The sequence below is a fragment of the Drosophila teissieri genome, chromosome 2L, assembly GCF_016746235.2.
Source record: "Drosophila teissieri strain GT53w chromosome 2L, Prin_Dtei_1.1, whole genome shotgun sequence".
NCBI classification, from domain to species: domain Eukaryota; kingdom Metazoa; phylum Arthropoda; class Insecta; order Diptera; family Drosophilidae; genus Drosophila; species Drosophila teissieri.
The window spans coordinates 27,433,244-27,460,998 of record NC_053029.1 but is presented as its reverse complement, the minus strand read 5'-3'; the positions used below and the strand labels follow the sequence as shown (position 1 = coordinate 27,460,998).

Below are 27,755 nucleotides of genomic sequence, written 5' to 3'. Positions count from 1 at the left end.
ATGTCCGTGAGGCTTCTGCAGATAAACCTCCACCACAGTAAGGCAGCTTCCGCTGCTCTTCAACTCCATCTGGCTGAAGATGGAGTCGACATAGTCCTAATCCAGGAACCTTGGATGGCGGGAGGAAAGGTTTCAGGATTAGGGTCTAAGGAATATAAGCTTCTAACAGCTCCCAGCGAAGGTAAAATAAGAGCCTGCATTCTAGCCAAAAAGCACCTTAGCATTTTTCTGCTCCATAATTACAGCGATGCAGACAACGCGGGAGCCACCGTGGAGAGTCAGCCATCTCCGTTCCGAGTGCTGTCATCATACATGGCCTACGAAAGGCAAGAACCGCCGGATGAACTGGCTAGGCGTCTGGTAGAAGACAGCGAAAAGCAAAACATAGGCCTACTAATAGGCTGTGATGCTAACGCCCACCATACACAATGGGAAAGTACAAACACAAACGACCGCGGTGAGTCTCTTTTTAACTTTATCTTTAGTTCAAATCTCTTCAACCACTACTCGTGCTAGATGAGCACTCTTTCTCGGACCACAGGTATATGGAAACGACCCTCACATCCTCTCAAAACCAGCAGTTTTCTCAAACCCAAGGAAAACAGACTGGCAAAAATACAAAAATATTTTAAGGCTAAAATTCCCAGAGGATCCCCCCATACACTCAAACAACTTCTAGTTTAAGCGAACTAGTCTCAATTTTCACAGAAACTTGCAACTATGCACTAAAAAAGGCCTGCCCCAATAGCAAGCCCAAAAGAAAAAGAAAACCTCCCTGGTGGTCAGCAGAACTATCTCCCCTCCGAAGGGACTGCAGAACCCTTTTTAACAGGGCCAAGGCAGGAAATGAGGGGGCCCTGTGGACCGCCTACAAGAAAGCCCTTGCAAATTACGAAAAAGCTATCAGGAAAGCAAAGCGATCCTCGTGGCATTTCTTCTGCTCAGAAATTGAAAATACAACTGAAGCAGCCAGGCTTAGAAAAATCCTCTCCCAATCGGCCACGACCCTAGGTTACCTTAAAAGAGCAGATGGTTCCTGGAACAGCACGAGTGAGGAATCTCTGGAGATACTTCTAGACTCTCACTTCCCAGGAGCCAAAACGCTCTCACCTCCCAACAAACAAACGCCACACTGGCAAGTATCGAACTGTGCATAGAACCAAAGGTCCTCCATTGGGCCATACACAGTTTTAGACCATACAAATCTGCAGGTACAGACAAATTCATACCCGCACAAATCCAACATGCGGGAAATATAGCCATCAACTGGCTTCTAGACATTTTTAAAAGGTCCTTACTTCTTGGACACCTACCGCAATCGTGACTAGAGTCCCGAATTGTCTTCATCCCCAAAGCAGGGAAACCATCACACACGACCCCCAAGGACTTTTAGTCCAATTAGTCTGTCATCTTTCCTACTAAAAACCCTTGAAAGAATCATCGGCCTGCATCTGAGATCAACTCTCAATCCAAGTCTCATCACAGACACGCAACACGCCTATCAGAAAGGGAAATTGACAGAGATAGCACTACACTCTCTCGTCTCCAAGATAGAAAAATCAATGTCCCAAAAGGAATATGCACTGGTAGCTTTCCTGGACATAGAAGGAGCTTTTAACAACGTCATCCCAACGGCGATTACCGGAGACCTGACAGACATTGGGGTGGACCGCCACTTGGTGGGACTCATAAATCAACTGCTCACCTGCAGGAAGGTTACGTCTTCACTAGGCGCGTCAACCCTCACTAGCCGCGGTACTCTGAATCAGCAGTGCTTTACGCACCACCCCAAACGAAGCCCTAAATGCCATACTCAACCTCCCAAGCCCAGAACAAACTGGCATGGAACAGGCCACAGTAGCGGCAATCAGGCTTAGAGATACCAAACAGTGGAACCCACAAGAAGCTGGTCACTCATGTATCCTTAAACACACCCAAATAGTCCCCTCCAGGACAGACTACTGTACTCCAACGGAATATATACAAACACCGTTCAACACTATTATCCCAGAAAGGGACGAGTGGAACTCACAGACACCTGGGCCCCAGAATGCAATATGCTTCTATACGGACGGGTCAAAACTATAGAAAAGAGTAGAAGGAGGAGTTTACTCCGAACAACTAGGCCTTCGCATCTCGTTTAGACTCCCCGATCATTGCAGCGTCTTCAAAGCGGAAGTAGCAGCAATAAAGCATTTAAAAGCACTAAAACCGGAAAGCTCATACGTGAACATTTTCAGTGATAGCCAAGCAGCTATCAAATCGATTGGCTCAATCTCAAGCCACTCAAAAACAGTATCGAATTGCCGATCATCTTTACACGAGATGACACAACAATTCGTAATCAGCCTTATATGGGTACCCAGACACAGGGACATAGAAGGCAACTCCATCGCAGATTAACTAGGTCGAAAAGGCACTACCGCGCCACTTATACAAGAGATGGAGGGCATGAGTATGCCTTTAGCCACATGTAAACTACTACTTAGGGAAGACCTAAACCGAAACAAACAGACAATATGGGAAAATACCACACACTGTCGCCTAACACGCCAAATATGGCCAAAAATAAACCCAAAAAGAACGTCAAAGCTCTTAAGGCTGACCCGTGCACTGCTATGAGAGTCATCACATGGCATTGGTTGATAGGCACCCATGCCAGAAGACTAAATGCCCCGTATAATGATTTCTGCCGTAGCTGTAGGGACGAGGAAATGGAAGAAACAGTAGAGCATCTACTATGCCACTGCCCAGCACTGCAAGCGAAAAGACTTGCTCAACTGGGAAGCAGATTCCTGATAGACACGTCCGACCTATCCGACACCGATCCACAACGGATACAAAAATTCACCGGCGCCTCTGGCTGGGGAAACTGTTAACTTCACACGAACCTCGACGGGTAAAAAGGGAAAACACACACGGTATCACAATGACCTCTAATGGTCTATGTGCGTCGGATAAAACCGACGGCCGGCAAAACCTAACCTAACCTAGCCTCTTCCAGGCAATGTATTTCATTAATAGAAGTTAAATATTTTTATGTTCGATATTGTCTTAAATAAAAATTACTTTTCAGCGACGAGTATCCGCCTTGTTTTTGTTATGCAAAAACAAGAGCCCTCAGAGCGACGTTTGTAGTTGTGAAAAGCCAACAATTTTTGTTGACGTGCGCACCTTTGCTTGCTGATGAATTCGATACTCCTCGCTAACAACAGTTATAGCCAACTTATCATAAATTTTGTATGCTAGCTTTTTAATTCTTGTTTGTATTACATGGCACTAGCCAACAATCTATTACTCAATAAAATTATGCTATTATTGTAACTACAACAAAATGAGTAGGTAAATATTTCCAGAAGGGGTGCTGACGCGCGAAGTGGAGTAGGTCAAAAACGATGACATAACGTTTGACGGACAACCTTGACAAAAGGGGATCGTATTGCGCGGCCCGCGACGATCCATCAGGCATGCGGATGCATGAAGGGGAGGGAACGTGGCCGAAACATTGCCAGATCGTTTTACGATCAAGCTACAGCTTGTGGGGCAGTGAGGACTGTTGACTGACGAACGGTACGAACTTTTTCAGGCACTACTAATATTTATTCTCGTTATGTTGGGGAGGTGAGGGGCTTACCAAGATCCCACGACTCAAAATCGACGAGCTTACGCCGGCATCCTGGACACAGGCACGAATACACCGACGTAACAAGTCCCGAAACAAGTTGTGAATAGTTTCAGTTGTAGTGACAACCTTTAGTATCGATTGACAGCACACTACAGAAAGTTTGGTCGCTGGAGGAAATGCCAAATCCAAAGAAAATTCTGTCGCCTGAGCACAAAATATGTGAAGACCATTATAGGAAGACTACTCAGGTATTGCCATCAGGTCGGTTTGAAGTTAGGCTGCCGTTTAAATCTGATCCAAATGGATTAGGCAACTCCTTCGAGGATGCAAAACGGCGGTTTTTGTCGCTAGAGCGTTCTCTCTTGTTTATTATTATTTTATATGAAAATTGTTGAAAATGAATTCGTAAAAATATGTATTGTTTATAGTATTCATTATGTATGTATTTGTATTACACTAGGTATATAACTTTATGAACTTTTAGTTCCCTCTATTTCTTATTTTTTAGTACTATATTATTTTCTTTCTTCTATTCTAATGACCTCAAATGGTCCTATATAAACTGGTTCTAACTTATGTGCTGTTTCATTTTTTAATAAAACTTTATCTCCTACGTCCATTTTAAGATCTAATATCCTATTTTCATATCCTATCTTTTGTCTTATTTTATTATTATTTTACTCTTATACCTCTTATACGTGTTTTCTAATCTAAACTTAGTCATATAACTAAACATCGGGTAAACATCTAAACTTAGATACCCGGAAAATTATCCTTTTGTCCATCGAGGAGAAGACTCAGGGATAACTCCAGTCTCAAAGAAAAACGTCAAGGAGCAAGGACACTAGCATCCTTTAAAGGAAATAACAGGACTAACAAGAAACACACTTTGAAGGAAGACCATTGTTCCACGAAACTCTCAGGATGGCCGGCAAGGAGTCTAAGGCCTCCGACAACACAGCAAATGTGATAAACACCGTGGAGGTTGTCGACCAACAAACCGGAAATAGAAGGAGTACAACATACTCTGAAATTCATCGCTGCTATACTGATCTTCCTGGCTCTGTTAAAGATCGTAAAAATGTACAAGAGATCCGTACAGCGGAGGAGGGACCATCACCATGTCCTGGACAGAATTGTATCCGGAGTCCCGCAAAGTGCCTAATTAAAAATACAAACGGAAAAACAATTAAAAGATCAAGTGAACAGGTGCAAGCCGTTAATGAGAACATCAGCAAAAACCAAACAACAGCAAGTGCTCGCTCCAAGTAACCTGAGATCCGAATAGCAGCCAAAGCGTGCTACAAAAGAACAGAAACCCAACTCATTCATACGTTTATATATATGTATACTCCACTTAGTGTATTTTTTTTATTTTGTGTTTGTGTATATCTTATTATTGTTCGGTTACAATTAATTGGTGCACGAAAGTATATGTATATATAACTCCATAACTATATATATAGCAAAACCCAGGATACAACGCGTCGAGATCTCATCGCTCCGGATTAAAGTGGGGTAAGTTTGACGGAACCCTGTTCCCGAGTTTTTTTTATCTTTATATATATACATATATTCCCGTGCTCATTTTATTTTTACACCATTAGTACATATAAATATATTTGGGTTTAAAGAAAAATAGCTTATTGGCAGCCTCTTTCAGGCAATTTATTTCATTAACAGGAGTTAAATATTTTGCCTTCCATATTGTTTTTAAATTAATAAAAATTACTTTTCAGCGACGAGTATCCGCCTTGTTTTTGTTATGCAAAAACAAGAGCCCTCAGAGCGACGTTTGTAGTCGTGAATAGCCAACAATTTTTGTTGACGTGCGCACCTTTGCTTGGTGATGAATTCGATACTCCTCGCTAAAATCAATTATAGCCAACTTATCATAATTTTTGTATGCTAGCCTTTTAACTATTTTTTTTCACTTGCATTCATTTGTTCACTTGGTGACAATTGTGTTTGAATTATGTTATTTATTCTCGCTTCTTCATTAAGCCTTTGAAAGAATTGATCTAAATCGATTATTTCATTAGAATACAAATTAGTCATATCAAAACGTGTTATAATGTTTTTTCCTCTTTATAAAAAGCACTTATGTTTGTCTATTTTGAGTATAACATATTTTTTGGCATCAATGTTATGTATTACCTGATATATCCAATAGCATTTTGATGTTTTCTTTCTTATTTGGTTCATGCAATTTTTCACCTGCGCAGGTATTTTTCTGTCTTGTTGAAGATCTTGTTGTGACCTTTTGTACTTGTCTAAGCATTGCTTTAAGTTCTCCGATGGTTATTCGGGACAAAGCATCTGCAACGTGATTATCCTTTCCCTTAAGGTATTCTACTGTGAATTCAAACTTCTCCAAGTCTAGTCTTATTCTTGTTAATTTTTAACTGGGGTTTCTCATCGAAAAAAGATATGATAGTGGCCTATGGTCACTTTGTACTAAGAAATGCCTACCATATACGTATGGTCTGAAGTGATTTATTGCCCAGTGAATAGCTGATAACTCCTGTTCTGTAGTGGACTTATTACTTTCGCTTTTTGTGAAGCTTCTTGAAGCGTATGCCACTGGTAGTTGTTGACCGTTGTGGTCTTGAGATAATACCGCTCCACATGCCTATTTACTAGCATCTGTGGTTATGCAAAATTGTTTGCTAAAATCTGGGTACTGCAGAAGTGTTGGTTTCATTAATTCCCTTTTGAGATATTCGAATGCTTCATTGCATTCGCTTGTCCATTCAAATGGAACATTCTTTTTACAAAGCCTCGTTAAGTGGCGTGATTTCTCAGAGAAGTTCTTAATAAATCTTCTGTAATAATAGCAAAATGCGACGAATCGTCTAGCTTCGTCTGCATTTACTGGATGGGGGTAATTTTATATTATCTTATATTTAGAGTCATCTGGCAATATACCTTTGTCAGTACACTTGTGACCTAAATAAGTAAGCTCTTTCATAAAGAAAGTGAATTTTTCTGGATGTAGCTTTAAATTATGTTGCCTACATAATTTGAAAACGTCGGTTAAATTTTTAAGCATGTGCTTTTCAGAACAGCCTACTAAATCATCCATATACAGAAATGCTTGCGAAGGCCTTTAGCCTGAAAATGCAAGAATCATCATTCTTTGGAAAGAATTTGGGGCTATTTTTAAACCAAATGGTAATCGCGTGTAGCGGTATGCTCCTGTTGAAGTTGAGAATGATGTTATATTTTTTGACCTTTCGTATAATTCTATTTGATGAAATCCTGACATCAGGTCTAGGCACGAGAAATATTTTGCTCGACCTAATTGATCAAGAATATCTTCTATTCTTGGAAGTGGAAATTTATCTGCTAGCAGTTTCTTGTTGATTTGACGATAATCGACTACTAATCGCCATCTCTTTTCCGCCGAGTTAGGCAATGATTTCTTGGGAGAAGTGAGAAGTGGGCTATTATATTCTGAAATAGATGGCTCGACAATGCCATCTCCTATTAATTTGTCAACTTGCCTTTGAATTTCTGGCATTTGACTTTCTGGCATTCTATAGTTTTTAATGTAGACTGGAGTTTTATCATTTAATCTCAATTTTTGCTTATAAAAATTATTAGCTGATATGGTTTCTGTTTCGAGACCAAAAATATCGCTATATTCGGTGCATAATTTTGTTAAATCTCTTTTAAATAACGATGGATATTTAAGAAGTTTTAATACTTCTGAAGTTCTTTGTGCACTATTTTCTATATTTGTATTGTAAACAACATAATCATCTAATGATTCGCTTTTTATATTTGTGCTGCTAACTATAGCGTCTTTTTCTGTTGTGTTTATAATTCGAATCAAGACGTTCTGAGTGCTTACGAGTGCACTTGCAATTATTATGCCAGGTTGCAATTCCTGGTTGGGGATGAGGACTTGCGTGTCAGTAGATGTTAGCTGAATCTTTCGAATCACTTCTGATCTAGCTGGCAAAATTATTTCGTTATCTAGTGAATGTATAAAAGGAATGTTTATGTTCATGCACTTTTTGGGCCTCAAAGTAAACCAATCTTCTTGGTCGTGGAATTCTAAAATACAATTGTATTTCTTAATGAAATCCAAGCCAATTATACCATCCCCTGGTATAGGAAAATTGTCAGGTACGATTCATGTGGTATTGCGGCATTAGCAATACACATTTCTAAATGTAGTGTGCCTAGAGACTGAATTGTCCCTTGCCCTATTCCTGATATATTTGTTGTCTTTTTTGGATTTAAATCGTTTAGATTATTATTTCTGCATTTAAACAGGGAAATTTCTGCACCTGTATCTATTAAAAGAGTTACCCATGAATTGGTACCTATATTCTTTAATTGTATAAAAATGCTTAAATTGAGATTGATTTTGTAAAGTTTTACTGCTGATTGTAGCTCAAGGGGCATGTTCGTTTTCCGATTGAATGTTTCGAACACTGTTATAATTTGTGTTGTTGTTATGGTTTTGGTTACCTCTTGAGCCTCTCCTAACCTGAGCCTAGCCTCTACCGCTATTATAGTTTGGATTACCGCCTCTTCCTCTGTTTCCACCATGGTAACCACCTCGGCCTCTATAATTGTTATTATAGGAATTATAATTTCCTCGGCCATTACTTCTGTTTTGGTAATTTCCTCGGTAATTATTTCCACGATAGTGTCTTCTATTATTATATAATAATACACTCTTTGAATTGCCGGTAATTTCTGTACAGCAGTGTATGTACTTTTCAATCACGCTATTCATTATGTTGAAATTTCCAGCTTCCGATATGGTTTTGAGCTTATCGTGCTCACAATTCTTAGTCATTGCAAAGATGGCTTCCTTTGTAGCGAATTTGTCTGCATTGTTTGAATCTAAACCATCTAAACCATATAGGCTGCCTCAAGCGACCTACGTAAATTTTCTATTTCCGTGGTATATTGCGGTGCAGTCTTGCCGCGCTGTTGTGTATTAAGCAGTTTCGCTTTAATGACATCAGGCGATTCGCCTTTAACCGATGCCTTTAATACATTTATTATACCGATAATGGACCTTTCATTTTCAACTTTGTATGATAATGGACCAAGTATCTTTGTCTTGATTACCTCTACCGCTAGCATCTCCTGAGCTCCTTTCATCAGATCTGTTAGCCAGAGAGCCGTGCGAAATCTGTTTAGGTTTAACTTTTGCCCTCAAACTGTCATTTTGGCTATTTCTGGTATACTTGAAGTATTTGAATATGAATGAGTATGAGTAATTCGGGTAATGTTATTACCGCTGGAATCTGTGACTATCTGTCAGTGCTCGGATGGCTCAAGGATGGCTAGGACTCGTCTCAGATATTTATTTGATTCAGGTGGGGTTGCTGGAAGAGAATCCGACCCGGGTCCCAGAGAGGAAGACGAGAGAATGATACAATAATTGGGTCTTTATTTGTAAATAAAACAGAGTGTTCCCAGTCGCTTCAGATAGGCTGCAGTCCTCGTGGCGAGATCGGCGGCTGGTTGGCTCGGGCGCGTCTGGTCTCGTCCCGGAAGGGCTTGTACCGCTCTGCGATAAATACGGGTGGGTGCCGGACTCCCAAGATGGCCGTCTACTCTGTCGTCGAGTCACGTCGCCGTTAGTTTCCCCACTGCCTGTGAAGGAGAGATAGTTGGAAGGTCTGTTATAGTCGGTTAGGTCTGCCAACGGTGAGAACAGTTTTAAGAACAGTTCAGAGGCCGTTGAGGTCTGCTATGTATGAGAAGAGCTTAGATGCAGTTGAGGTCTGCTATGTATGAGAAGAGTTTAGAGGCCGTTGAGGTCTGCTATGTATGAGAAGAGTTTAGAGGCCGTTGAGGTCTGCTATGTATGAGAAGAGTTTAGAGGCCGTTGAGGTCTGCTATGTATGAGAAGAGTTTAGAGGCCGTTGAGGTCTGCTATGTATGAGAAGTGGTTGGAGGCCGTTGAGGTCTGCTAAGGTTGGGAACAGTTTAGAGGAACAGTTATATTATCTTCTACCTGTGTTACTTTCACATATGGTAAGATTGATAATACCTTTGCCTTTTCTATTGCTCTTCAAAATCATATACGCTTATAAACGTGTGAATTTTACTTAAGATCTGTATAGATCTTAGAATGAACAAGGGTTCCCTCATTAAAGTCTCTTCAATGACATTTTCCATTCTCATTTGCTGTTAATTAAATTTTTTTTTTTTATGATTTTAATTCAAAATACATTTTGTTTGTTTCTTTTGTTTGTTTAAATTTTTTTTTCTCTTTATATGTGCATTTGTTCATATATATATCTTTATTTGTATTTCTTTATTTATTCATTTTTTTATATTGTGTTTCTTATTAAATCTTATCCAAATTATTCGCTCTGCTTATATAACGCTTCTTTATTTTTTATTTTTTACAATTTAACGAGCGAGTCCCACGGCCACACCTCCCGCCCAACCGACCGAGGGGCATATCGCACACGGCATATCGTACGGCTCGAATCGCGGGAAGATAGACACGATATAGAATACAGTAAAGGACGAGGAAATATATGTATACTAGTAGTAAGATCTAAGAATTTGTTAAATACGTTAGTATTGATCGCTTTAAGAGCGGCAGAGAGTCAGAATTAGAGATAATAGGATACAATCTATTATAGTCAGAACATAATACCCTGTAGGGATCATGCAACTCATAGTTAGATCTAGATTGATTTTAAATTAGAGGTACGTAATTTCTAGTAAATCTGCTTGGAACAGTGAAGATTAGCTGACTAACCAAGTCGGGACTATCAACTTTACTACGAATAAGGTTAAAAATAAAGACTGTTCCAAGCATCGTTCTACGGTTAGCTAAGGAGGGTACGTTAATTAACATTAATCTACTTGAATAAGGAGATAATCTAAGGCTTGCATCCCAATTAAGGCGCCGTAAGGCAAAAAGTAAGAAGTTCTTTTGAACCGATTCAATGCGGTCCGAGTAAACTTCATATTGTGGACTCCAAACAGGTGATCCATACTCGCGGATCGGACGGACTAAAGAAATAAATAAGGTATTGGTCATGTAAGGATCATCAAATTGCTTTGACCACCGTTTTATAAAACCAAGCACACCCCTGGCCTTATTGAAAATAGACGAAAAATGGTCTGCACATTTAAGATTAGGGTCCAGAAGAGCACATCAACATGTGTTATTCTGTCCAAAGAGCACCCACTTAAAGTGTAAGTCGCGTGCATTGAGTTGGCACGACAAAAGGTCATAACTTTACACTTAGAGCCATTTAAGTTTAATACGTTATCACGGCACCAGGTTTGAAAGCAATCTAGATCAGATTGTAAGTCCAAATGGCGAGAAATGTCCTTATATTGCAAGCATAATTTTACATCATCAGCGTTTTTTTGATCTGCGTTTCATAAACCTATGTTGACATGGTGATATAATTGACCTACAAAGGTGCTGCAAATGAGGAGTGATAACGTTTTCAAAAACCTTAGGGATAGCAGACAATTTGGAGATTCCTCTGTAATTGCTTGCATCCGATTTGCTATATTTTTTATGGAGAGGGATCACAAAGGACTCCTTCCATATATGGGGGAACTGTGTAGATTCCAGAGATAAGTTAAACAGTTTTAGTAGAGGTTTGCACAAGGCTTCCACACCGAATCAAAGCACACAACCAGGAATTCCGTCGGGACCTGGCGAATAGACAGGCTTAACTCGCTGAAGATCATATAGCAGTGAGCTTTCGTTTAAAGTGGGACAGAATATTAAATTCGACCGCGTAAGAGTAAGGCCGTTCGGAATGAGGTAACGTACAATAACGTGGTTTGAAAAAACTTGGCAAATAGATCGGCTATTGACTGAGCCGATGTTACCGTAGTATTTTCAAAAAATAGCGAGGAAGGGTAACTGATTGTTTTGCGCTTAGTGTTAACGAAATTATAAAACTGTTTGGGATCCTGTGCAAACTGGAACTTTCTTATAACACTGAGCATTAAGCACGGTTAAATTTAACCGAGCACTTACATATTTAGAAAATATAGATTGAGAACCGGTATTTTTAAATTTTATATAAAGTCTGGACTTAACATTTCATAGATGTGTCAACTCTTTATTAAACCAAGGAGGTTTGTTAGAGATAGACGGATAGTACATCGGAACACAAGAGTTGAAAAATGTTTTAATTGCAGTATAAAAAATATTTATGGCATCGGCCATTATGTTGCAAGAATAAATATCGGACCAAATAAAGCCAGATATAAAAAGATTTAGCCTCCGAAAGTTTGCCTTACGAAAACAATGAATTCGTTTGGTTGACTTATCTGGCCTCTCTTTTATTACGGTACCTGTGTCGATTGTCACCTCGAAAGTTAGATGGTATGGATCCCCTGGTTGACTAAGAGGTGCTACTCTTGTCAGAAACACACTTTCAGCACTTGTAACAAAACATCGATCCAATAATCGACCAAGAGAATTTCGAATATAATTAACTTGCGACAACGATATGCCGAGCAAGCCGTCCATAAAGTCATGCTGAATATTCGACTGTTCTTCTGTGGACCACTTAGTGCCTGGTATATTAAAGTCACCTAGCAACTATTTGTTCTTATGTTGTCCCTATCGGACAGTCTATTTGAAACGGATTGGATAGCGGACAAATGGTTAATATATTCAGGAAATTCAGAAGACGGCGGAATGTACGAGCACGTAATATAAACATAGCTATCAGAAAATGACAGCTATACGCATAAGAATTCTAAGTTACGGAACTCGTCAAAAAGTCCCTCCTCTGACGTGAGGGTAAACCTAATAGCAAATAGGACTAAACCTCCCCGCCTGGAGGGACGATCATGCCTGTATACTGTGTACATACCTGGGAAAACTTCTGAGTTAAGTATCTCCGGTTTTAGCCAAGTCTTTGTAAACACAATAATATGGGATGCAAAGGAAAGGCTATTTGAATACAAATTAGTTAGCTTACTACACAAGCCTCTTACATTTTGATAACAGGTAGTGAGACTAGATTTTAGTTTTTTGAAGATAAAGAAGTAGAAGTAGTATTTTATTATGCTACGTTAAGCAGTTAATATAAACTGAGCGACTGTAACAATTGTTAAAATTAAAAGAAGTAACCACAGTGACTGAATGTCTTCTGTATGGTCGACTATTTTTACATTATTGACCACATTGGCCGTATTATCTTTTGTCTGACTACCGTCAGATCCAAACCAAACCATTTTTGTATATATTTAATTACAATACAATTTTTTTTTTTGGGTTTTTGGTTTATTTTACAATAATTTGTTTTTTGAATTCTTTAGTTTTGTTTGTTAGTTTTTAATTTGAATGCTTTTCTTTGGTAATTTACATATATTTTCTGAATTCTATATAAGAAAATTTTTTTTTGCAATTGTAGTAGGTCTCTGTTTTTGCATTAATTTATATAAATTTTTTTTTTTTATCGTTACATTTTCCTGCCTAATTGGTTTATGACTTTACGAGCCATTCTTCTCATCGGGCAGAAAAAGTTCCACTCAATGTTACAATATTTCGTGTAATACTAATATGCAGCGGCCGGCAGGCCGATCGCTCGTGACAGAAAAGTGCTGACACTAGCAAAAACAGCAATATGTATGTATGAAGTTCATACTCGATAACCAATGGGAGTCAAGTGCAACCCCTAAAGGTATCCGGCCCTGCTGCATCAGTAATCGCAGGCGCGATACCAATCGATCTAGTAGCCAAAGCGAGAAAACGGATCTGTGAGATGAGACAGGCAGGAGAGACGACGAGAGCGTTAAGAGCGACGAGAGATGAAACAGATGGAAGATGGGCAGTTAGACTGATACCAAACCTAGTAGCATGGACTGCAAGGAAGCACGGAGAAGTGAACTACTACATTACCCTACTACATTACCCACATTGCTAACAGGACACGGTTACTTTGGTGCGTTCCTACATTCCATAGGAAAAAGACGCCTGATGCGTATATGGAGATGCCGAGATGGACAATGTTGAGCACACCATTTTCCAGTGCGAAAAGTTCGGATCGGCGCGTAAATGCCTAGAGAAACTTGTTGGAGCAATAACCCCAGAAAATATTGTTCCAAAAATGATAGACATGAAATGATAGAATGAATCAGCCTAGAAACATATCGAAGGATTTGTAGAGACCATTCTCAGAGTTAAAAAGCCTGATTTGGACGAAACAACTGGGTAATCTGGACAGAAGAAAAAGATGAGAGCGCATAGCGCTTAACTGGCACTACCTCGAAGTAATGGCGAAAGCTTTTCCGGGGTGGAAACACGGTCAACTCCGCTTATCGCACCCTCGTCTTTCAGCGCCTCTTCTTCGCCCGGCGTCTGCATCACGTTCCGTTTCACGCGCAGTCGCGGATCGTGCGAGTTCTGGGGCAACGTCCTCCAACTGATGGCCCCTACCTCCTCCCAAACACGGGAGGAGGATGTCCTCCATCGCCTCGGGCCACGTCCATGTTTCGATTGCCACCGCGGGCCTCCCTGAACATTTGGCCGCGCTGCCCCAAATTGTGTATGTAATCTTGCAGCGTCAGTACAATCAATATAATGCCATCGTGGACTGGATAACGCCGTTTTTGTCTGGAATAATTTTCCGACGCCGAGTGCAATCCAAACGACATCACATTTCACGCGACCAGCTTCGTCTTTTTTGTCACATTATTATCCCTGCGCACTTCATCCTCGCTCCTAACTTTGGGTAAAAAGTTCCACCCCTGTACTACGGCGTCCATGATGTTGGAAAGGACTAGCAGTTGGATTCTCAGCGTCGTTTCTCGGGGTTCGACCTTTTCGATAACATAGCTAGCATTGGCTCTGGTGTTCTCCGTGGTCATAATTTTGTTTCAGTCTATGAGCACATTTCTTTGACATTCGACGAAACCCCTGCTGTGCCTTCTCAGCTCCTCAGTGTTTTCCTGGCACCTCCTGCTTACAGCGTCTTCTTCCCCTCAGGCACCTTATTGGTAGCGGCCATATAGGTTTTCTCTTTCTCGAAACGCTCCCTATGTGGCTCCAACTCCATAAAAATGTTTGCCAACTCCATCAGGAAATCCGGGTGCCGGCACTAGCAGCAACTAGCTCAGAGTGGTTGTTTCCGCGTCGTTTTCGGCAATCTGGACCGTGTCGGTTTGATCGAGTTCATCAGTTTGATCGATTTCACTGAATGGTGCTGAGCTGCACATGCGCACAGGTAGTTTCGATCCCGTTATTTCCCTTTTTGCACACTGCTCCCTCGTGCGTCCTCTTTCTGGAATTCCAAAGCTTGCGCATTTAGCGTACGACATTTTCACCCGTGGCTGTCACCATGGCTTGACCATGGACCAGCGCAGTACCGATAACTAACGGTCTCTCCGCTTTGCTGGGGTCCAAGGTCCATTATTTCCCGATTAACCTAGCTGCTCTTGACTTCTTCCACTCTCCTTCATGTAGACTGGTTCGGCTCCTTACACCTGAATAATTTCTTGCCGTACAACCGCCGATATAACTGGAAACCTGATGTACAGACAATTATAAATTGCTTTTTAATATTCGGTTTTGATTTTTATTGTTTGGTTGCTAGTCTTCAGTTAATGTTTGTTTGTGGGCGTTTATTGAAAAGGCGTTCATTATAAGATGTCCGTAGAGCTGGCTTCAGTTAAGACTAAGAACGTTTTATCGTTGATTTGGAAGAAGTTCCTGTTAAGGTAGAATGTATTCTTTATTCGAAAATGCGTTTGACAATTTTTTTCAAGGTAAGAGGATGGATATTGTACTTTCGTGTGCGAAAAAAAATCATTGTTCGGCAAGAAAAACCCGAGCTTCAGCCACAGCTGGCACTAATAGTATATTTTTACAGTAGTCTATTATTTTTATTTTATTTAAAAAAAAACAAACAACGAAGGATTCTACTCCTTATATGGCAGTATATGCTATTGTGGTCCATTCCAGGTGTTCCGACTTGTATTCAAGTGGTTATAAAACAAAGTCTCGGCTGTTGATACCGATCAAGAATTTATATACTTCATATGTTCGCATTATTTGTCCCTTCACTAAATTGCAATGTTTTGACTGTCCTATTCAATGGTACAAACTAACAAGCTAATCAAGCAAATAAGCCGTGTGACCCAAACTTGATCATAAGTTATCGAGACGTCCACCAAAAACCTCAAATATTATACCGATCGATTACGTGTTGCTTCCAACTGCTATAATCTAGTCAACGTAACGCAAGTCAAGTGAATTTAAATCATAGAGGATCCCAAACCTTGAATTCTGGGATCGGAGATTCTGCCATGATTTCTTGCGCCATTGCGAGATGCAAGCTATCGTGGATTATCAGCCCCATTTCAATATAAATGCAACATCATGGAGGATACCACAAAACATATCGCTGATCCTTATTTCAATCAATCACAACGAAACCATCTTGGCTCGATAGTAAGTGGAGGGATGTCGACTATGCCAAATCATAAATCGGTTTTTGCAGCCATCATTAAGGCTGCTGATCATTCTGATGATGACACACTTACCGCAATAGTGAAGCGATTTTGGGAATTTTAAGCCATCTTTGTTGCCAGAAGGCTTGCTATGCGAGCAAATATTCAATGAAAATAGCACTTGACTTAGGAATGGTCAATACTCTGTTCGCCTCTTGTCTTATACAGGATTCCAATCTCGAGGGGATTCCTATTGGAAGCTAAGCTCGACAAAAACCCAGAAAAAACATAAAAGATCGGTATTTAGCAATTTTATTTGAGTATATTAATCTGGGCCACATGTCTATTGTAACCAAAAAACCAGCGGTAACACAATTATGTTTGCATCAAATATGAGTACATAAGAAGGAGAGCAAGAGCACAAAGCTTCGTGCCGTGTTTGATGGATCTTAGGCAATACGTTTCCACAGAAAAGTAAGTTTCGCTTAGGCCTATACTCGGTTCCGATGGTCTACTTCGAGTTGGTGGAAGGCTTCAAAACGCAAACTAGGACTACGATACGAGGCATCCGATACTTTTCTCAAAGGATCATCCAGTCACCAAGGCACTCAATGTTTATTATCATGACAAATATTAGCATGCAGGTCCGTAGGGGTCGTTGCCAGTCTAATGCGTCCGATGTGCAAATCGAGTGCAGCCTAGTCCATTTCAGCATTTCATAATACTGGAGTGGACTATTACGGTCCATTCAATTATAAAGCAGAGACCAGAAACAAGGCACCTTATAGGTGCTAAATCGCAGTCTTCGTTAGCTTTTCAATGAAGGCAGCTCATTTGTAAGTTGACGAGGATCTTTCTTAGGATTCTTTCATCGCAGTGCTGAGAAGATTTATTAGCTTTTGAGGCAGTCCGCGTACCATTTGAAGTGACAATGATAGAAACTTTGTCAGTGCAATGAGCGAGCTACTTTTGAGCGAGCCGCACACGTCATCGATAACCTCCGAATGCTTAGCTGATGGGATCGATTGAAAGTTTATTCCTCCGCACGCCCCGCACTTCGGTGGTTTATGGGAGCCTGCTTTTAAGTGGGATACATTTCACTTCTACAGAGTCATCAGTGATCTCATCATAGATTTCTTTTTAATACTTCACAACTTAACTCTATATTTACAGTCCCAATTTGCTGCTCTTCGTACGCCTTGCACTCCCTAGATTTTCCTTGACGCTAGCCTTCTTCTTCATTTGTTCTGCAGATGTTACTTCATATATGATCGGATAGCAGACACGTTGATAACTATAGATATCCAACTCTACTTTACATTCGGCCATCCTAATATTCTGAGTCTGACCCAGACGACGTTTTCGTTTTCCACTACGTATTTCCAAAGTTACTTGTTATCAACGCTGGTAGAAGTAAGAGCTGGTACTTCACCGAATGCTTGGTTACCCAATTTTTTCTCATCCACAAACTGTGTTTGCTTAATAGCAACCAGGTCACTTTCTTTGTAGAGCCTTTCCATGACTCGGTTCTTGTCGTAGTTCCTCGAGTAGGATTTTTCGACTTCTTGAATTTGTCTTCGTGCCTCCATTCTCATCTGGCTTTTTCTTCCTCCAGGATCTACAAAACATTCCCGCTAACTTTGTTGTGCATTTGTACTCCAAATAGTAATTGAAACACTGTCTTCTTTGTGGAGCTGTGGACATGCGAATTTATAGCTCCTTGAACATGCGCTTCAAACTTGTACCACTTGGATGGATCTTCAGCGGTCTGTTGTAGTCCACATATGCTCCATTCCATTTCTCGTAATATGCTATTACGTAATATATGAAGTAAACGCGACTCCTATATCGCTTATGAGACGAACTGGGTGGCCAATGACAGCTGACCATTCGTTCAATTTCTTCATGACCTCGTCGCTTCCAGTGCTTTTGGTTGGGAAAACCCACACAAACTTGGTGAATGCATCAACGGCTGCAAAGATAAACCGATACTGCATTGGTCCGAGAAGATCAACATGAATAGTATGCAGTGGCTTATCTCCCTTGTCAATACAAAACAGCTTACCTTCTTTCTTTCCAACCTTCTTGTTCATAAGAATACATTTCACGCACTTGTTGATGATTTGATCTACTTATTTCTCCATATGCGGAATCCAAAAATGTTGCTACAAGGAATGGATAGTTTCCTGCAGGGCAAAATGGCTAATATCATGTGCTTCCTTTATTATTTCGTTCTCCATTGATTTAGGGCTCGACTATGACCTCGTTACCATCCACTACTTTGAAAAGTAATTCTCCTTTGAACTGGAAGTCCATGTAGAGTTGCGACATAAGAACTTCGATAACTGCTGATCTGCCTTTATTTGAACTGAGATCTCCGACGCTACTACGAAAACATCCAGCTGATAGGGACTCAGACTATCGATGTGTTTCATTTGGAACTTCTTGACAGAAAAATACGCTTCTTTATCCTCTAGAATATAACTGTGGCGCTTTGAATCTGCTGCTGAAGTTTTCTTGCTCCAATATGCAACTGGATGAAGTTCGCCTTCGAATCTCTGCATTATTATGCCGCCAAACCCATTCATAAAACCATCAGTATTTAGTTTGGTTGGTGCTTCCCTGTTATACAACTGCAGGACAGGTTCATTCGACAGTATATCCTTTAGCTGGTACATTGCGGTCATTTGTTCGGCCTCAAATTTAAACTCGGTGTCTTTCTTTAACAAGTTTGTTAGCAGCCCTGTCAATCCTAAGAACGATTGGACATCTTTAAAGTTCTTGGGTCGGGAAAACTTCTGAACAGCCTGTGTTTTTTCCTTTCCTGGCCAGATTTTGCAGTCCTGCACTGTGTGACACAAAAAACTGATCCTGTTTTCCAAGAAAGAACATTTGTTCCACTTACTACGCAATCCATATTTAGCTGCCTCCTCCAGGGCTTTCTTTAACTTGACTATGCATTCCTCGTTTGTTTGAGCAAATATGATTATATCGTCGACGTAAATCTGCATGAAATCTTCTTATATCAAGTTTTGAAAAATGGCATTGACAAAACGGTTAAACACGCCAGGTGAGTTGCAAAATCCAAACGGTGCTTTGCAGAACTCAAATAAACCATCCTTGGTGAAAAAAGCTGTGTAGCGACGACTAGACTCTTCGATCGGTACATGTAAGAAGCTGTTCTCGAGATCTATGACAGTGAATACTTTTGCAGATTGCAGCTCTTCTAGCACTTCATCCATTAGGGGTACAGGGAAACTATCTCTTAGTACCATCCAGTTCAGCTGACGGAAATCAATGCAAATTCAGTTTGTTCCGTCTTTCTTCTTCACTATGACCACTCGACTTGCGAAATTTGACATTGACTTTCGAATTATTTCATTCTTAAGCCAATCGTCAACATGCTCTTTTAGTATGGCTGCTCCCATAGCTGAATACTGGTGACGAAATGGTTGTACTTGTTCGTCCGGTACAATCCTCATTTCTACACGACCCTCGATTGAAGGCTGGCTTGTAATTGTCGACCAACGGCTGAATTATCGACTTGAACTGTTCAGAAACGCTTAAGTTATTTTCGGTCTCATTATGTCCAGCGTTGTCTGGTCGCGCTGACACCTTGGTGAAAGTGAACCCCTCCTCGTCCATTGTGACACGAAACTTGGATGCGAAGTCAAAACCAATCAGGGCGTCATCTTCAATCTTCTTTTCCGGAACAATAACAAATATTTGATCTACCTCCGCTCCATCGACTCACAAGGCTCCCGTAAATGTACTCAGCGGCATTGTTTTTACATTTCCTATCCCTCGCAGTACAGTGAAACATTTTTCCAGTTTCACGTCGGCCAGTTTCTTAAAAACTGAGTTGCAAACGATTGACACATCCGCTCCAGAGTCCACCAGACAATTTATGTCAACTCCGTTCATGTTTATCGCTTTGTGTCGTTTTGAAGATTGAACCACCTGCACAGATCTGGATACTTGTGGACACTCTCATGCAATATGTCCCACGCCTTCAAATTTAAAGCATTTTGGGTCCGACTTGCAATCCTTTCTCAAGTGCTTAGCTGACCCGCAATTAAAGCAACGAGTGTTTCGATGGCTGGCATTATATGTGTTTTTCTTGCCACCACTGTACGACTTGGCTTGATTGGACATGCACTTGCATTGGTATATTTTATACCAGGATTCCAATCTCGAGGGGATTCCTATTGGAAGCTAAGCTCGACAAAAACCCAGAAAAAATCCTAAAAGATCAGTATTTAGCATTTTTATGGGAGTATATTAATCTGGGCCACATGTCTATTGTAACAAAAGAACCAGCGGTAACACAATTATGTTTGCATCAAATTTGAGTACATAAGAAGGAGAGCAAGAGCACAAAGCTTCGTGCCGTGTTTGATGGATCTTAGGCAATACGTTTCCACAGAAAAGTAAGCTTCGCTTAGGCCTATACTCGGTTCCGATGGTCTACTTCGAGTTGGTGGAAGGCCTCAAAACGCAAACTAGGACTACGATACGAGGCATCCGATACTTTTCTCAAAGGATCATCCAGTCACCAAGGCACTCATTGTTTATTATCATGACAAATATAAGCATGCAGGTCCGTAGGGGTCGTTGCCAGTCTAATGCGTCCGATGTTTTACAATGAATCCTGTGACTTGGGAGCCTGCCAGCAAATCGAGTGCAGCCTAGTCCATTTCAGCATTTCATAATACTGGAGTGGACTATTACGGTCCATTCAATTATAAAGCAGAGACCAGAAACAAGGCACCTTATAGGTGCTAAATCGCAGTCTTCGTTAGCTTTTCAATGAAGGCAGCTCATTTGTAAGTTGACGAGGATCTTTCTTCGGATTCTTTCATCGCAGTGCTGAGAAGATTTATTAGCTTTTGAGGCAGTCCGCGTACCATTTGAAGTACGGAGTGGACTATTACGGTCCATTCAATTATAAAGCAGAGACCAGAAACAAGGCACCTTATAGGTGCTAAATCGCAGTCTTCGTTAGCTTTTCAATGAAGGCAGCTCATTTGTAAGTTGACGAGGATCATTCTTCGGATTCTTTCATCGCAGTGCTGAGAAGATTTATTAGCTTTTGAGGCAGTCCGCGTACCATTTGAAGTGACAATGATAGAAACTTTGTCAGTGCAATGAGCGAGCTACTTTTGAGCGAGCCGCACACGTCATCGATAACCTCCGAATGCTTAGCTGATGGGATCGATTGAAAGTTTATTCCTCCGCACGCCCCGCACTTCGGTGGTTTATGGGAGCCTGCTTTTAAGTGGGATACATTTCACTTCTACAGAGTCATCAGTGATCTCATCATAGATTTCTTTTTAATACTTCACAACTTGACTCTATATTTACAGTCCCAATTTGCTGCTCTTCGTACGCCTTGCACTCGCTAGATTTTCCTTGACGCTAGCCTTCTTCTTCATTTGTTCTGCAGATGTTACTTCATATATGATCGGATAGCAGACACGTTGATAACTATAGATACCAACTCTACTTTACATTCGGCCATCATAATATTCTGAGTCTGACCCAGACGACGTTTTCGTTTTCCACTACGTATTTCCAAAGTTACTTGTTATCAACGCTGGTAGAAGTAAGAGCTGGTACTTCACCGAATGCTTGGTTACCCAATTTTTTCTCATCCACAAACTGTGTTTGCTTAATAGCAACCAGGTCACTTTCTTTGTAGAGCCTTTCCATGACTCGGTTCTTGTCGTAGTTCCTCGAGTAGGATTTTCGACTTCTTGAATTTGTCTTCGTGCCTCCATTCTCATCTGGCTTTTTCTTCCTCCAGGATCTACAAAACATTCCCGCTAACTTTGTTGTGCATTTGTACTCCAAATAGTAATTGAAACACTGTCTTCTTTGTGGAGCTGTGGACATGCGAATTTATAGCTCCTTGAACATGCGCTTCAAACTTGTACCACTTGGATGGATCTTCAGCGGTCTGTTGTAGTCCACATATGCTCCATTCCATTTCTCGTAATATGCTATTACGTAATATATGAAGTAAACGCGACTCCTATATCGCTTATGAGACGAACTGGGTGGCCAATGACAGCTGACCATTCGTTCAATTTCTTCATGACCTCGTCGCTTCCAGTGCTTTTGGTTGGGAAAACCCACACAAACTTGGTGAATGCATCAACGGCTGCAAAGATAAACCGATACTGCATTGGTCCGAGAAGATCAACATGAATAGTATGCAGTGGCTTATCTCCCTTGTCAATACAAAACAGCTTACCTTCTTCTTTCCAACCTTCTTGTTCATAAGAATACATTTCACGCACTTGTTGATGATTTGATCTACTTATTTCTCCATATGCGGAATCCAAAAATGTTGCTACAAGGAATGGATAGTTTCCTGCAGGGCAAAACGGCCAATATCATGTGCTTCCTTTATTATTTCGTTCTCCATTGATTTAGGGCTCGACTATGACCTCGTTACCATCCACTACTTTGAAAAGTAATTCTCCTTTGAACTGGAAGTCCATGTAGGGTTGCGACATAAGAACTTCGAGAACTGCTGATCTGCCTTTTTTTGAACTGAGATCTCCGACGCTACTACGAAAACATCCAGCTGATAGCGACTCAGACTATCGATGTGTTTCATTTGGAACTTCTTGACAGAAAAATACGCTTCTTTATCCTCTAGAATATAACTGTGGCGCTTTGAATCTGCTGCTGAAGTTTTCTTGCTCCAATATGCAACTGGATGATGTTCGCCTTCGAATCTCTGCATTATTATGCCGCCAAACCCATTCATAAAACCATCAGTATTTAGTTTGGTTGGTGCTTCCCTGTTATACAACTGCAGGACAGGTTCATTCGACAGTATATCCTTTAGCTGGTTCATTGCGGTCATTTGTTCGGCCTCAAATATAAGCTCGGTGTCTTTCTTTAACAAGTTTGTTAGCAGCCCGACCGCTAACAAACTTGTTACTGCATACCCTCGTACAAATTTTCGAAAAAATCCTGTCAATCCTAAGAACGATTGGACATCTTTAAAGTTCTTGGGTCGGGAAAACTTCTGAACAGCCTGTGTTTTTTCCTTTCCTGGCCAGATTTTGCAGTCCTGCACTGTGTGACACAAAAAACTGATCCTGTTTTCCAAGAAAGAACATTTGTTCCACTTACTGCGCAATCCATATTTAGCTGCCTCCTCCAGGGCTTTCTTTAACTTGACTATGCATTCCTCGTTTGTTTGAGCAAATATGATTATATCGTCGACGTAAATCTGCATGAAATCTTCTTATATCAAGTTTTGAAAAATGGCATTGACAAAACGGTTAAACACGCCAGGTGAGTTGCAAAATCCAAACGGTGCTTTGCAGAACTCAAATAAACCATCCTTGGTGAAAAAAGCTGTGTAGCGACGACTAGACTCTTCGATCGGTACATGTAAGAAGCTGTTCTCGAGATCTATGACAGTGAATACTTTTGCAGATTGCAGCTTATCTAGCACTTCATCCATTAGGGGTACAGGCAAACTATCTCTAAGTACCATCCAGTTCAGCTGACGGAAATCAATGCAAATTCAGTTTGTTCCGTCTTTCTTCTTCACTATGACCACTCGACTTGCGAAATTTGACATTGACTTTCGAATTATTTCATTCTTAAGCCAATCGTCAACATGCTCTTTTAGTATGGCTGCTCCCATAGCTGAATACTGGTGACGAAATGGTTGTACTTGTTCGTCCGGTACAATCCTCATTTCTACACGACCCTCGATTGAAGGCTGGCTTGTAATTGTCGACCAACGGCTGAATTATCGACTTGAACTGTTCAGAAACGCTTAAGTTATTTTCGGTCTCATTATGTCCAGCGTTGTCTGGTCGCGCTGACACCTTGGTGAAAGTGAACCCCTCCTCGTCCATTGTGACACGAAACTTGGATGCGAAGTCAAAACCAATCAGGGCGTCATCTACAATCTTCTTTTCCGGAACAATAACAAATATTTGATCTACCTCCGCTCCATCGACTCACAAGGCTCCCGTAAATGTACTCAGCGGCATTGTTTTTACATTTCCTATGCCTCGCAGTACAGTGAAACATTTTTCCAGTTTCACGTCGGCCAGTTTCTTAAAAACTGAGTTGCAAACGATTGACACATCCGCTCCAGAGTCCACCAGACAATTTATGTCAACTCCGTTCACGTTTATCGCTTTGTGTCGTTTTGAAGATTGAACCACCTGCACAGATCTGGATACTTGTGGACACTCTCATGCAATATGTCCCACGCCTTCAAATTTAAAGCATTTTGGGTCCGACTTGCAATCCTTTCTCAAGTGCTTAGCTGACCCGCAATTAAAGCAACGAGTGTTTCGATGGCTGGCATTATATGTGTTTTTCTTGCCACCACTGTACGACTTGGCTTGATTGGACCTGCACTTGCATTGGTATATTTCGAATTTCTCTTTTAGCTCGTGAAATTCTTTGCAGCTATACAGGTAAAATTTGAATTCATTTGGTACATCTAATCCGTCCACAATGTATCCACTAAGGTACTCTTCGTCGATCGATCCCGGTGCTGCTATGTTTTTCATAATCAAAATATACTCGTTAAAGCTCTCATCTTTCTTCTTCTTCGCTCTCCTCCTTTGGCATGTAAGTTAGCACTTCTCATTGCTTAAATTCTCTAGTTAATAAGTTTTTCAACTGCTCAAACGTATTAACAATTTCCGAGTCGTCCGCTTGAATTTTCAGTGTTAGTAACTGAATTATTTGTTGAAGACTCTCTTTACTCATTTCTTCTTCAGTTTGTATTTCCACTTCAATTCTTTTGCGTTGATTCTCTCCTTCTCCAACTTCCTTTTTGTTGCGCGTTTGCGGTAGTGTTTTTCCTTGCTCTAGTTCTTCTTCGCTCATGCTCATGTACTCGCTCTCTTCTGACAACGTACTGACGTCTTGAATTTCACCATGGATCGCAATAGCTTATGTTTCCAAATAATTTTACCGGATCGGGCCTCAGATGTAAGGCTTTAGACCGGAACGAACCCCCAAATGTAGCACTCGCTAGATTTTCCTTGACGCTAGTCTTTTCCTTCATTTGTTCTGCAGATGTTACTTTATATGCTATCGCATAGCAGGCACGTTGATAGCTATCGATACCCAACTCTACTTTGCATACAAATACATTATTGTAACCTATTTGTGCGTTCTTATTCATTATAATACTAGGGCTGGCATATTGGTTGTTTTTCCCATGAACTGCAATAAAGAAAATGCAGTTCGATAGTAAACGAGTGTCCATGGAAATTTTACTTCAGTAACTCCCAAAATGACAGACAGCCTTTAGAAAAGAGGGCCTCGAAAGAAGACAATCTCTGGAGGGGACACTCTCGGGAGAAGACATTTTCGAGAGAAGACAGTCACGAGGGGAGACGCTTTCTGGAGAGGACAGTCTCGTAAAAAGACAGTCTAGAGAGATAGAGATTTACAGACGTTAGAGATCGAGTCTAGATAGGACCCCTTCTCTCAGATCCTGAATGAAATTCAGGGACTCAAGAATTCTGGACTTGAATGATACGGTGAATGCAAAAGGAATTCTTGTTACGGAAGACCTGCTTTTCGAATCAATAGATAGAAAGTTCCAAGATGGGCAGCTACGATTCCAAAGCAAAATATCGTTTCCAGCATTCCACATTCAACATAAGTCTATGACCTAAAAAACCGAACTAAAAAAGCCGGAGTCCGCGTAACAAACCATAAGCAGTACAGTGCCAATATAAAGTTCAACTTAAATAATTATAGCCGAGGATTTAAAGTCTATAGAAAGAGCAACAGAAAACAGTGCATCGAAGCATTTTTAAATGCTAGCCAAAATATAGGGAAAACCATAGCACGCAAAAGAAGTGTAGTGGCCGAGGAATTGGAGAATTAGACCCTTGGGTGGTGACCTTCGAGAAAACGGCAACGGCTCCGAGTTTGTGAATATTTAAAAAGCGCTAAGCAAGCAGCAAGCAGGGTATTGTCAGGTCGCCACTACTTAACGTCATCGGCCACGACCCTGTGCCCAGAATCCCGCTGTTGCACCGGATAAGCAACGAAAACTTACGCTCCATCTCACCAAGGTTTTGGTTCGCAGCTGGTGTCATCCTGAATTTTGCTCTGATTGTCTATCTCTTACTTTATCTGGCATTGAAAAGGACACGAGCCTTCGAGGAAATACAGCGGACCATCGACAAGTTCAGCCTGACCGAGGTGGGGGTAGTTAACAACAAAGTAACTTTCTGTACCCTAGCAACAAAGTAGCTTCAAACGAACAATGGTGACGCGCCTAAAATGAGTTCAGCGCTCCGTGCTAAGAACGTCCAGCAGTGGTATTCGGACACTGCCTATACGGAGTGCCGCAATGCAGTGCATGGGAATGCTGAGTCGGTTAGACCTCGACTTTACGACAACAGAAGACGACGGCCAGGTGGCGGCCAACTCAGATCACCGACGCCCACAATCGGACGAATGGTGTGAACTAGTGCGACGCGGGAAAAGGTCAGTGAGGTACGCCACCCTGCACCTATAATTAGTTTAACTTATACACTCTTTTGATTTAGATTTTGCTCACTCAAGCAAGTGAATTCTATTTCTAGATTTTTACTCTCTCAATTTTACGCAAGCAGAGAGATCAATTATTGTCGCCGCCCAAAAATTATTTTCTATAGTGCAAAATCAATAAATGGCCGTTACGCATCTTGTTATTCCAATGTCTTCGGTGCAGCCTATCGATAAAGCCCCTTATAATATTATATTATCATCATTTTTATACCCGTTACTCGTAGAGTAAATAGAGACATAGACGCAGGGCAAGTTTTTTGATCCATGTTGCCACGCCCATTACAACGCCCACAAACCGCCCAAAACTGCCACGCCCACACTTTTGAAAATGTTGTTGATATTTTTTCACATTTTTGTTAGTCTTGTAAATTTCTTTCGATTTGTCAAAAATCTTTTTGGCACGCCCACTCTAACGCCCACAAACCACCAAAAACTGTCAGTGTGGAAATTTCTCCTTTGCACTTCAACCAGCTGAGTTACGGGTATCAGATAGTCGGGGAACTCGACTATAGCGTTCTCTCTTGTTTTTTTTATAACAGTGTTTAAGAGTGATTTTGTTAGAAGAATGAGAACCAAATTCGATTTCTAGGATCTTTGGAGTTTGAAGTAGGCGTATATGAATAATTCTTTATACATGTGGAGCCAGTTTCAGCAGAGCGGGGCGGTGTGTGACACATAAAAATCTTGGGGTCAATAACTATTTTGAGGCAGATCAAAATTATGGGGCGGACCGTTTTTAAATTTTTTAATTTTCACTTGTGCTGTTTTCAAGTTTTATTTCTCACTAAATACTAGTAATATTGCGGATTACCGCTTCATAGAGTGCAGGTGGCTAAGGAGCATCAACTTAAGGTGATGCCAAAATAGCGATGTAGTAGGAATGTTGTAAAAAAACTCTTGTTCGGCATGAACACTGGTTGAACACAGAAGTCGTCCGTCCGACATTCTTTTAAAATCTTTTAAAACAAGATATTACAGCTTGGTGTACTAGTATCATAAATTCTAAATCCATTTTTGAGTTTTTATCTCGATGACAGACAAGGGCAGATCAATTCCCCTTGTAATTCTGATAAAAAATAGACGAATTAAAAATTTTGCAGAACCAATCGTTTTTCAGACACATCATGCAGCCAACGGAATA

The 27,755-nt window shown here is 40.8% G+C and overlaps 1 pseudogene; it reads left to right on the top strand.

Annotated features, from left to right (window-relative positions):
- Positions 1–26,582, top strand: LOC122624531 (annotated as a pseudogene).
- The last annotated feature ends 1,173 nt before the right edge of the window (positions 26,583–27,755 follow it).